We start from the raw sequence: 9660 nt of genomic DNA, 5'->3' as shown, positions 1-9660 counted from the left end.
GTAGTTTCAAACTGCTGACCTTCAGATTAATAACCTGACTCGTAACCACTACACTACCAGAGCTCCTTAGTAAAAAGATATAGTGCATTACCAAAAAAAGATGCTTTGGTTGGTTCATTCATGCAGTTAATTATTGAACAAATGTTTACTGAGCTCCTACAATGTGCTGGGTGTAATTTAAATATTAAATAGAATGTTCACTTACCCTTAGCAAAATCTCATCCATAGTCCCAATATTAAAACATTTTGGGGCTGGAAAGTTTACTGTTGTTGGGGCATGAAGCACTGATTTCTCTAACAATAAAACACCACCATGTGTTGCAATAAGGCAAAACTAGCATTACTTACTAAAAAAATGATGAGAACAATTCCCTGGAGATGATATGTAAAATCTCCTCATTCAATTTTAAATTGCCATGGTTTAAAAACTTGTGGGAATTAAATGAATCAATGCAGTAGTAACACTTTGTTGGAACACTTTTCAGACAGAAAGTAGGAAACGTTTCCATTTTGGATTTTAAGGATCATGTCAAAGAAGAGCCTTTTTATGTCCTTATTGGTAAGAATGGAATCCTGGTGTGACACTGCAGGATAAGCACTGAACTGCTAACCACCTTGGAAACACTTTATAGGGTCATTGTGAGTTGGAACTGACTCAATGACACTTAAAAACAACAACAAATTGGTAAGAAGAAGCAATGCTGGTTCACTGGGAGAATTCTAGCCTTTCACGCAGGAGACCCAGTTTGATTTCTGGCCAGTACACTTCATATGTAGCCATCACTCCTCTGTCAGCTTGCCTATTGTTATGAAACTGAACAGCTCCCAGTAGGGCTTCCAAAACAAGACAGACTAGGGAGAAAGTCCTGGTGAGTTAGGTATGAAAGTCTGCCAAGGAAATCCCTGTGCTTCACAATGGACCATTGTCTGATCAAAAACCAATCATGGGGATGGTGTAGGTTTGGGCATATTTTGTTTCATTGTGCATGGGGTTGCTTACTTGATGGCAGCTACCAGCAGAACACTAGCATAGTGGTTACGAATGGGCTGTGAACCGCAAGGTCAGCAGTTCAAAACTACCAGCTGTTCTGTGGGAGAAAGATGAGGCTTTATGCTCCCGTAAAGATTTACAGCCTTGAAAACCCTATACAGGGTCGCTATGAGTCGGAACCGACTCCATGGCACATAACAACAACAACAACAACAACCAGCAGAACGCTGGGAGGAAGGAATCCATAGGATCTCACAAGTTCCCTCAAAGGAAAGACAGGAGCCAAGCAGAGCAGAACCAATAAAAAGGTTCACCTCTGAACAATTAAGAATATTAAGTAGGCTAAGTAGAAATCTAGCCCACGGACAGGGGCAGAACAGATACTAGTGTAGTGGATTATGAGTTGAGCTGTTAACCACAAGTCAGCAGTTTGAATCTACCAGTCACTCCATGGGAGACAGATAAAGCTTTCTGCTACCTGATTCAGTGGCGCACAACCACCACCAACCAACACCACCAGTAGATGCAAAAGGAGCCCTGGTGATGTGATGGGCAAGTGTGCAACTGTTAAGCAAGATGCAGCAGTTTGAACCCATCAGCTATTCCATGAGAGACAGAAGTGGCAGTCTGCTTCTGTAAAGATTACAGACTTGAAAATCCATTGGGTCAGTTCTACTCTGGCGGGTCTTTTTGAGTCAGAATCCTGATGACAGTAGTACCATAGACACAGGATTTATCCCACTGTCTCTCTTCTGGATTAAAAGAAGACATGACAAATCTATTCTTTCTCGTGTCTGCATAAGAAACATTCTGCATTATCTTCACTCAAGACACAATCTCAAGAGTTATGTTTTAATCACTTGAGAGTGTGCAGTCCTGGTGGCATATTGGGTTAAGCATTAGGGTGTTCACTACAAGGTCTGCAATTCAAACCTACCAGTAGCTCCATGGGAGGAAGATGAGGCTGTCAGCTCCTGAAGAGATTTATAGTCTCAGAAACCTTAGAGAGCAGTTCTAGCCTGTCCAATAGGGTCACTATGAGTCAGCATTGACTCAGTGGCAGTGGGTTATTTGAGAGGGTGGGCCAGAACAATGGACACTCCAACCACAAGTGTTGTGAGCTCTCCTTTGCCCGATTTCTCATTTTCTTCCTTTGTTCAGGAACAGAGAGACCAAGTTCCATTTGTTCTTACATTCAATTCTTACATTCACTTGTCCATTCATCACCCAACGAGTTGTGGGGTAATGGGTTACACCGTGGGTTACTAACCACAAGGTCAGAAGTTCAAGTCTAGAGGGAACTCCGTGGTACAAAGATAAGGCTTTTTTGTTCGTGTAAATATTTACAGCCTCGGAAACCCTATGCAGAGTCGCTATGAGTTAGAACTGACTCGATGACACACAGCCAGCCACCCATATGCCAAACCCTGTGCCAGTTGGTAAGTGAATGAGATGAAAAGACATCCAGGAGCTCACAAGCTCATAGAGGAGACAGACATGTAGGCAAATTACCAAGCCATCCTTGAATGCCCTCTTTCCCTCATTTCTAACATCTGGTCCTTTTGACTCTACCTCCAGGATTCAGGCCCCGTCTGTCCACATCAGCTCTACTGCCTATAACTGAGTCCAGGCCACCGTCTTCTTTCCCCTGGACTTAGTAGTACTTCTGCTTCTACACTTGCTTCCTAATCCCCTTTCCACACTGCAACCAGAAGGATTGCTATAAAATTCAAGTCTGATTATATCACTGCCCAGAAGAAATCCCCCAACAACTTTCCCGTGAACTTCAAATAAAATCCAAACTCACTGTAGGACCTACAAGGCATTGGCTGGCCTCTGTCTATGTCTTTCACTCTGCCTCATACTATTCTTGGTACTCATTTTATTGTGGTCACATCAAATGTTCTTTCTGCTTCTGATATGTGCTGTTATTATTCCCTGGGACTTCCCCTCTGCTAGAACAATTTTCCTTAGATCTCTGCATGACTCCCCCCAACCCCCATCAGACTTCAGGCCTCAGCACACATGTTCGACTTGAAGAAGCTTGGGGAGCAGCGGTGGTTCAGTATAGGAGCCCCCCAGTCATGCAGACAGCCATGAGAACACAGTCACAGGAGGCTGGCACGTTGCTCTGTTGCTGAACAAGTCTCTGTGGAGCTTCCAGTCTAAGACAGACTAGGGAAAAAGCCTTCAATCTACGTCCCTAGAAATAGCCAATAGTGTCACAAAGACAATGTTCTACATCTTCCTTTGGTGAGCAGTGAGTGCCTGGAGTCTCAAAAGCTCACAAGTGACATTCAAAGGTACAACTATTGGTCTCTATCCATTTTGAGCAAAGCAAAGAAAAGACACATGGAAGGAACCTCAACCGCTACAACAGTGAGACCAGAAGACTAGATGGTATCTGATTACCACCACTCACACTCTGAAGGGGATCACATTAGAGGGTCCTGGATAGTGTATGAGAAGACTATGAAACAAAGCATAAAATTAAAACAACAACAAACCAAGCTTGCTTGTCAGGCAGAGACAGGCAGAACTCCTGAGACTATGCCCCTTATCCTTCAGGCATGGAGCTGAACTCATCTCTTGACTCAATTTTCAGGCAAACAAAAGAGAGGACTTTAAAGATGAACAATAACACTAGGGAGATACACACTCCTTAGAATAATCAACAATTTGACATCCAAGGGTAACATTTGTCCAAGGACAAAGTTCAGAAAGCATGAAGGGAAAAGAAAGGAGGAGGGATGGAAATGGAAACATGAGGAGGAAGGGGGATAAGTAATGGTACGTTGTGGGAATTGTAGTCAATGACATAAAACAAACTATGTATGAATTGTTGAGTAGAAAACTGATCTGCTCTGTAAACTCTCACCCAATGCACAATAATGTGTTAACATAAAGAAATAAAGAAAGCTTTTTTGAGCAAAGTTCTACTCTGACACACATGAAGTTGCCATGCATCAGAGACTGACAACAAGGAGTCTTTCCTAGCTATTTTCTTTAAAATACGTCTCTTCTAATCTTTATGTACCAGATTACTACATTTTATTTTTCATATTTATCACCACCTAAAAGTATCTTATTTATTTCTTTACTAGTTGCTTATTGTGTATGTTCCTTTTTAAGGTTACATTCCCTGCTCTCTCCCCTGATTACAGGCAGTGTCAACATGTACTTATGAAATGAGTGAATGAATATGTGTAGTGGAAGAATCAAAGTGTATTTGCACTGTTCTCTGTTCTGACCATCCTTTTCATATGGCCATTTGCAGAGTCAAAAGAATGAGAAAAATGTGGGATTTATTCACTTTTAATGATCCTAGAGTCCTAACTAAAACCCTGGACACCCTGTATGGGACAATTTACATTTGCACACATAAAAATTTCACATAATTTTAGTGGTTTATGTAGAATGTTCAACTGTCCCAATGAACCTGGGTGAGGGATTTCCTGGCATGCAGAACTTCCAGTGATAAAACCATTACAATCCTGGACAAACATGGAGTGCCAGACACCCCAAGATTATGTTCTCCCTAGGAGCCCTACCTTCCCCCAAACTACAATATTAAGAAATTCCTGAGCACCTACTAAAACATGACTAGAGAAGAAGTTGGGCTGATGAAGGAAATGTTGACTGTAAATGTCAATAATCAGGGCAAATCTGTATGGGTAGACTACATATAATTACAGAAGTTTAGAGAAAGCAGGTGCCATGAATAGTAATTTCACCACTAGGTGAAATGAAGGGCAGGTATTTATCAGGTTTGAATTAGAAAAGTGATCCACAGTCTCCTTCCACTACTAAAAAAATCCCATTAGTTCATGTTTTGATGCTGCAGTTGCAAAACATCAATTAGAAATGAAGATGGTATCATAATGCTAGAAATACATATGATAAAGAAAACTTAGACTGTCTATTCTGAAGGGCCTTCTCCAACACAAGGCAAATTGTAGGAATTCAATCATGATCAGATACCAGTAATCAGAGTCTTGAGTAATTTGTCTAGCTGAGTCACTTGGTAAACACAACTCCTAAAGAAAGTTAAGTGAGTAATCCCTTTCTCTTAGAGGAATTATCTATTCACTCTTTTTTATTATTAAAATTATCTATTCAGCTATGTAGTTTGCATGACTAATTTTTATAATCTATTTCTTTAAGAAAACACTTTTGTCTCATTGAGTTTAGGAGAATTTAAAAAGAGCTGTAGTCAGATTTTTCTGTGGATGTACACTGAAAATCTGTCCAAGGAGCTCTAATAGGCACCTTCCAGGGAAAATAGCTCTAAGTTATTCTTTCTTAGCATAAACTGATAAGTACTATGTAAGAGAGGTCTTCAAAAAGTTTGCGGAAAATGGAGTTAAAAGATAAACGTTGTTGTTGTTGTTGTTATGTGGAGTCGGTTTCAACTCATAGCGATCCTGCACAGGGTTTCTGAGGCTGTAAATCTTTACAAGAGCAGAAAGCCTCATCTTTCGCCCGTGGAACAGCTGGTAGTTTCGAACTGCTGACCTTGAGGTTCGCAGTCCAATTCATAACCACTACACTACCAGAGCTCCATAAAAGTACAAATCTTATTTCTGAATATAAGCTCCATCAAGCTCAAGACACCTTTGTAAGCAATGATACAAGCTATCTTGGTGTGGTGCTGTGGGTTAATGTGTCAGACTGCAAAGTCGTTTGAACTGCAAGGTCAGTGATTCAAGCTCACAAACTGCTCCTTGGAAACCCTATACAGAGTTGTTATGAGTTGGAAATGACTTGACGGCACTTAACAACAGCAACAACAAAGAAATGTGGGTCTTAGGGATTGAACCATGTGCCTGAGCTGTATGGGCACAGTTCTTGTCTCCTGTTAGAGGGGAAAGAGGGAAAATTCACCTTTAACCCACCCACAAGAAAACAAGACAGAAAAACAAATAAGAAATCAGCAATGATAAGAGAAAATAATAAAGGAGAACAAATAAATAAAAACAGGCAGCAATCAGAATAAAATAATTTAATACCTAAAACAATGAAAGAGGACCAAGAACATGAAGGTATATAAAAGAAAAATAAAAGAAGAAATAAACAAAAAAAACAGAGAGATGGAAGATAAGAGAGAAAGAGCGTAGAGAGTGTAAAGAAAGATCAAAAGGAAAAAAAAGGGGAGAGGGAAAATGAAAAGTACAAAAGGAAAAACAAAAGCAGATACAAAAAGGATAACATTCAAGGGTATAGAAAGAGGACAAGAAATAATGAACATAAACAACAAAACAACTAAAGTAAAAAACCAAACCCAGAAAAACCAATATAGCTGTTGAACCTGGAGAGGTGAAAACTCTGGGGGGCTCCTGGCACCCAAGAAGCTCGTGAGGTGAGTGTGAGAGGGGTGTGAAAACAGTTACTGCCCCTAGGTGAAGTTTCTATAGGCCTAGGTGTTATCTACGTTCAGGACACTCAATCTTCAGGTAGTCTGTGAAGGCTCTTAATGGAATTGGTTTCAGGATCAATTAGGACCATAGGGCTGCTGAGCAGGGTGGCTGTTATATGAGAATTTCTACTGCACTGACGTTGGTTTGGTTTGGTGGCTCTGTGAGTTCTGTAAGGCTGAAGATGAGCCCACCTGAATCCAGGTGCATTTCCCTGTTGCTTCACAGTGGTTTGGCTCACAACTCTGTGGCTCCAAACTCCTGGAGAGTAGGGTCTCTGCTGGGGGTGGATGAGGGTGAGAGCTGGTCACATCTCTGGCCACCAGAGGAGCTTGTGGGAAAAGGACTACCAGCTTTCCCACCACTGTGTGAATCTGCTCTGCTAGGTCACCTTCTATCACCAAATCTGCTCACAAAAGTTCCCGAAGGTTGCACTGCATTTAGTTGGCTGTTCGCCAGTTAGTCTTCATCTCTTGCCGTCCCTGCTCAGCTTCTCTTCCCACCATGCATTCAATCCACTTTAATAGCTTTTCCTCTGAGCTTCAGGTTTCCAAGATTTTCATATATGGGCGTCTGTGTAGTGCATCTACCTTGTCCACCATCTTGCCGGAATTAAAGTTCCCTGAACTTTTTGAAGACCTCTTAAACATGGAAAAAATCCATTTCTCCTGTCTTGACCCAGTTGCCTGGAATTTTACTTGTGCTGACCAACGTCTGGCTCTCTTTCCTTTCTGGCAAGGAACTTGTGACATAATTTCACCTTCAGAAAGAGGGGCCATGTGATTAGATATGACTAATGGTCTCTGGCCAGAAGTAATTCTCACCATTTCCAGGCTGAAATATAGAAACTGTTGTTATTGTTGTTAGGTGACATTGACTCATAGAAACACTATGTTCAACCCTATGTACAACACTGCCCAGTCCTGAGCCATCCTTACAATTGTTACTTTATGCCCACTACTGCTGCCACTGTGTCAATCCATCTTCTTGGGGGTCTTCCTCTTTTTAGAGGATGTCCTTCTCCAGGGATCGGTCCCTTCTAATAACATGTCTGAAGTATAAGAGATGAAGTTTCACCATCTTGGCTTCTAAGGAGCATTCTGGCTGTACTTCTTTGAATACACATTTGTTTGTTATTCTGGCAGCTGATGGTACTTTAAAAGTGCACTCCTCCAAAAATATAATTCAAATGTGTCAACTCTTCAATGGTCTTCCTTATTCATTGTCCAACGTTCACATGCATATGAGGTTATTGAAAAAGCCATGGCTTGGGTCAGGTGCGCCATAGTTCTCAAATTTATGTCTTTGCTCTTTAACGTTTTATAGAGGTCTTGTGCAGCAGATTTGCCAGATGCAATATATCATTTAATTTCTTGACTGCTGCTTTCATGAGTGTTGATTGTGGATCCAAGCACAATGAAGTCTTTGACAACATCTATCTTTCCTCCATTTATCATGATGTTATTTACTTGTCCAGTTGTAACTTTGTTTTCTTTACACTGAGGTGCAATTCATACTGAAGGGTGTGGTCTTTGATCTCCAACTGTAAGTATTTTAAGCCCTCTTCTCGTCCAGTAAGCAAGGCTGTATCATTTGTATATTGCAGGTTGTTAATGAACCTTCTTCCATTCCTGATTATGATCCAGCTTCTTGGATTGTTTGCTCAGCATACAGATTGAATGAGCATGGTGAAAGAATACAACTCTGGCACACACATTTGCTGATTGTAAACCATTCAATATTCCCTTGTTATATTTTAATGACTGCCTCTTGGTCTATGTACAGGTTCCTCATGAGCACAATTACATGTTTCAAAATTCCCATACTTTGCAAAGTTATCCATAGTTTGTCATGAGCCACACAGTTGATAGCCTGTGCATACTCATAAAACCTGAGTATACATCCTTCTGATATTCTCTGCTTTCAGCCAAGATCCAACTGATGTCAACAAAGAATCTGGGTTGAATTTCTGGTAGTTCCTTATTAATGTACTGTTGCAACTGTTTTTGAATTATCTTTAGCAAAATTTGCTTGTGTGTGATATTAATGATATCACTCAATGATATCTGCATTCAATGGGTTGTTTCTCTTTGGAGTTGGCACAAATATGGACTCTTTCAATAAGTTGACTAGGTAGCTATCTTCCAACTTTCTTGGCATAGATGAGTGAGTGCTATCAGTGCCGCATAAGTTTGTTGAAATATTTAAATTTGTATTCCATCAATTCCTAGAGTCCTTTGTTTTGCCAATTCCTTCAGTGCTGTTTGGACTTCTTCCTTCAGTACCATTGGTTCTTCATCATATGCTACCTCTTGAGATGGCTGTACAAATTCTTTTTGGTACCATGACTCTGTGTATTCCTTCCATCTTCTTTTGATGCTTTCTACATGATTCAATATTTTGCCCATAAAAATCCTTCAATATTGTAAGTGTAGGCTTGAATTTTTTTCTTTAGTTCTTTCAGCTTGAGAAACGTTAAGCATGTTCTTTCCTTTTTGTTTCCTAAATCCAGGTCTTTTCACATTTCATTATTATACTTGACTTTGACTTCTTGAACTGCACTTTGAAATTTTCTAGTCAGCTCTTTTTCTTCCTCATTTTTCCTCTTGTTTTAGCTTCTCTAGGCTCAAGAGCAAGCTTCAGAGTTTCTTCTGACATCCACCATGGTCTTTTGTGTTTTTCCTATCTTTTAATGACCTTTCACTGTCTTCCTGCATGATATCCTTGATGTCATCCCACAACTCTTCTGGTCTTCAGTTATTAGTGCCTAATGCATCAAATCTTGAGATGGTCTCTAAATTCAGGTGAATATATTGAGATCATATTTTTACTACAGTGAACTTGTTTTCATTTTCTTCAGCTTAAGCCTGAACTTGCATACGAGCAGGTAATGGTCGGTTCCACAGTCTGTCCCTGTTTGACTAAAGATATTGAGTTTTTCCACCATCTTTTCCCACAGATGCAATCAGTTTGATTCCTGTGTATTCCATCTGGTGAGTTCCATCTGTATAGTCAACTTTTATGTTGATTTAAAAAGGTTATTTGCAATGAATAAGTCACTGGTCTTGACAAATTCTATTATGTGATCTACAGAATAATTTCTATCACTAAGGCAGTATTTTCCAACTACTAATCCTTCCTCTTTATTTCCAACTTTAACTTTGCTCTTTAACATTTTATAGAGGTCTTTCTAGTCACCAGTAATTGTCAATGCATTTTGATTGTGTTTGATTAATTTCACACTGAAGAATATGG

This window comes from Chrysochloris asiatica, unplaced genomic scaffold, assembly GCF_000296735.1.
Source record: "Chrysochloris asiatica unplaced genomic scaffold, ChrAsi1.0 scaffold00008, whole genome shotgun sequence".
Taxonomy (NCBI): domain Eukaryota; kingdom Metazoa; phylum Chordata; class Mammalia; order Afrosoricida; family Chrysochloridae; genus Chrysochloris; species Chrysochloris asiatica.
Note: the sequence above shows the minus strand (reverse complement) of the source record.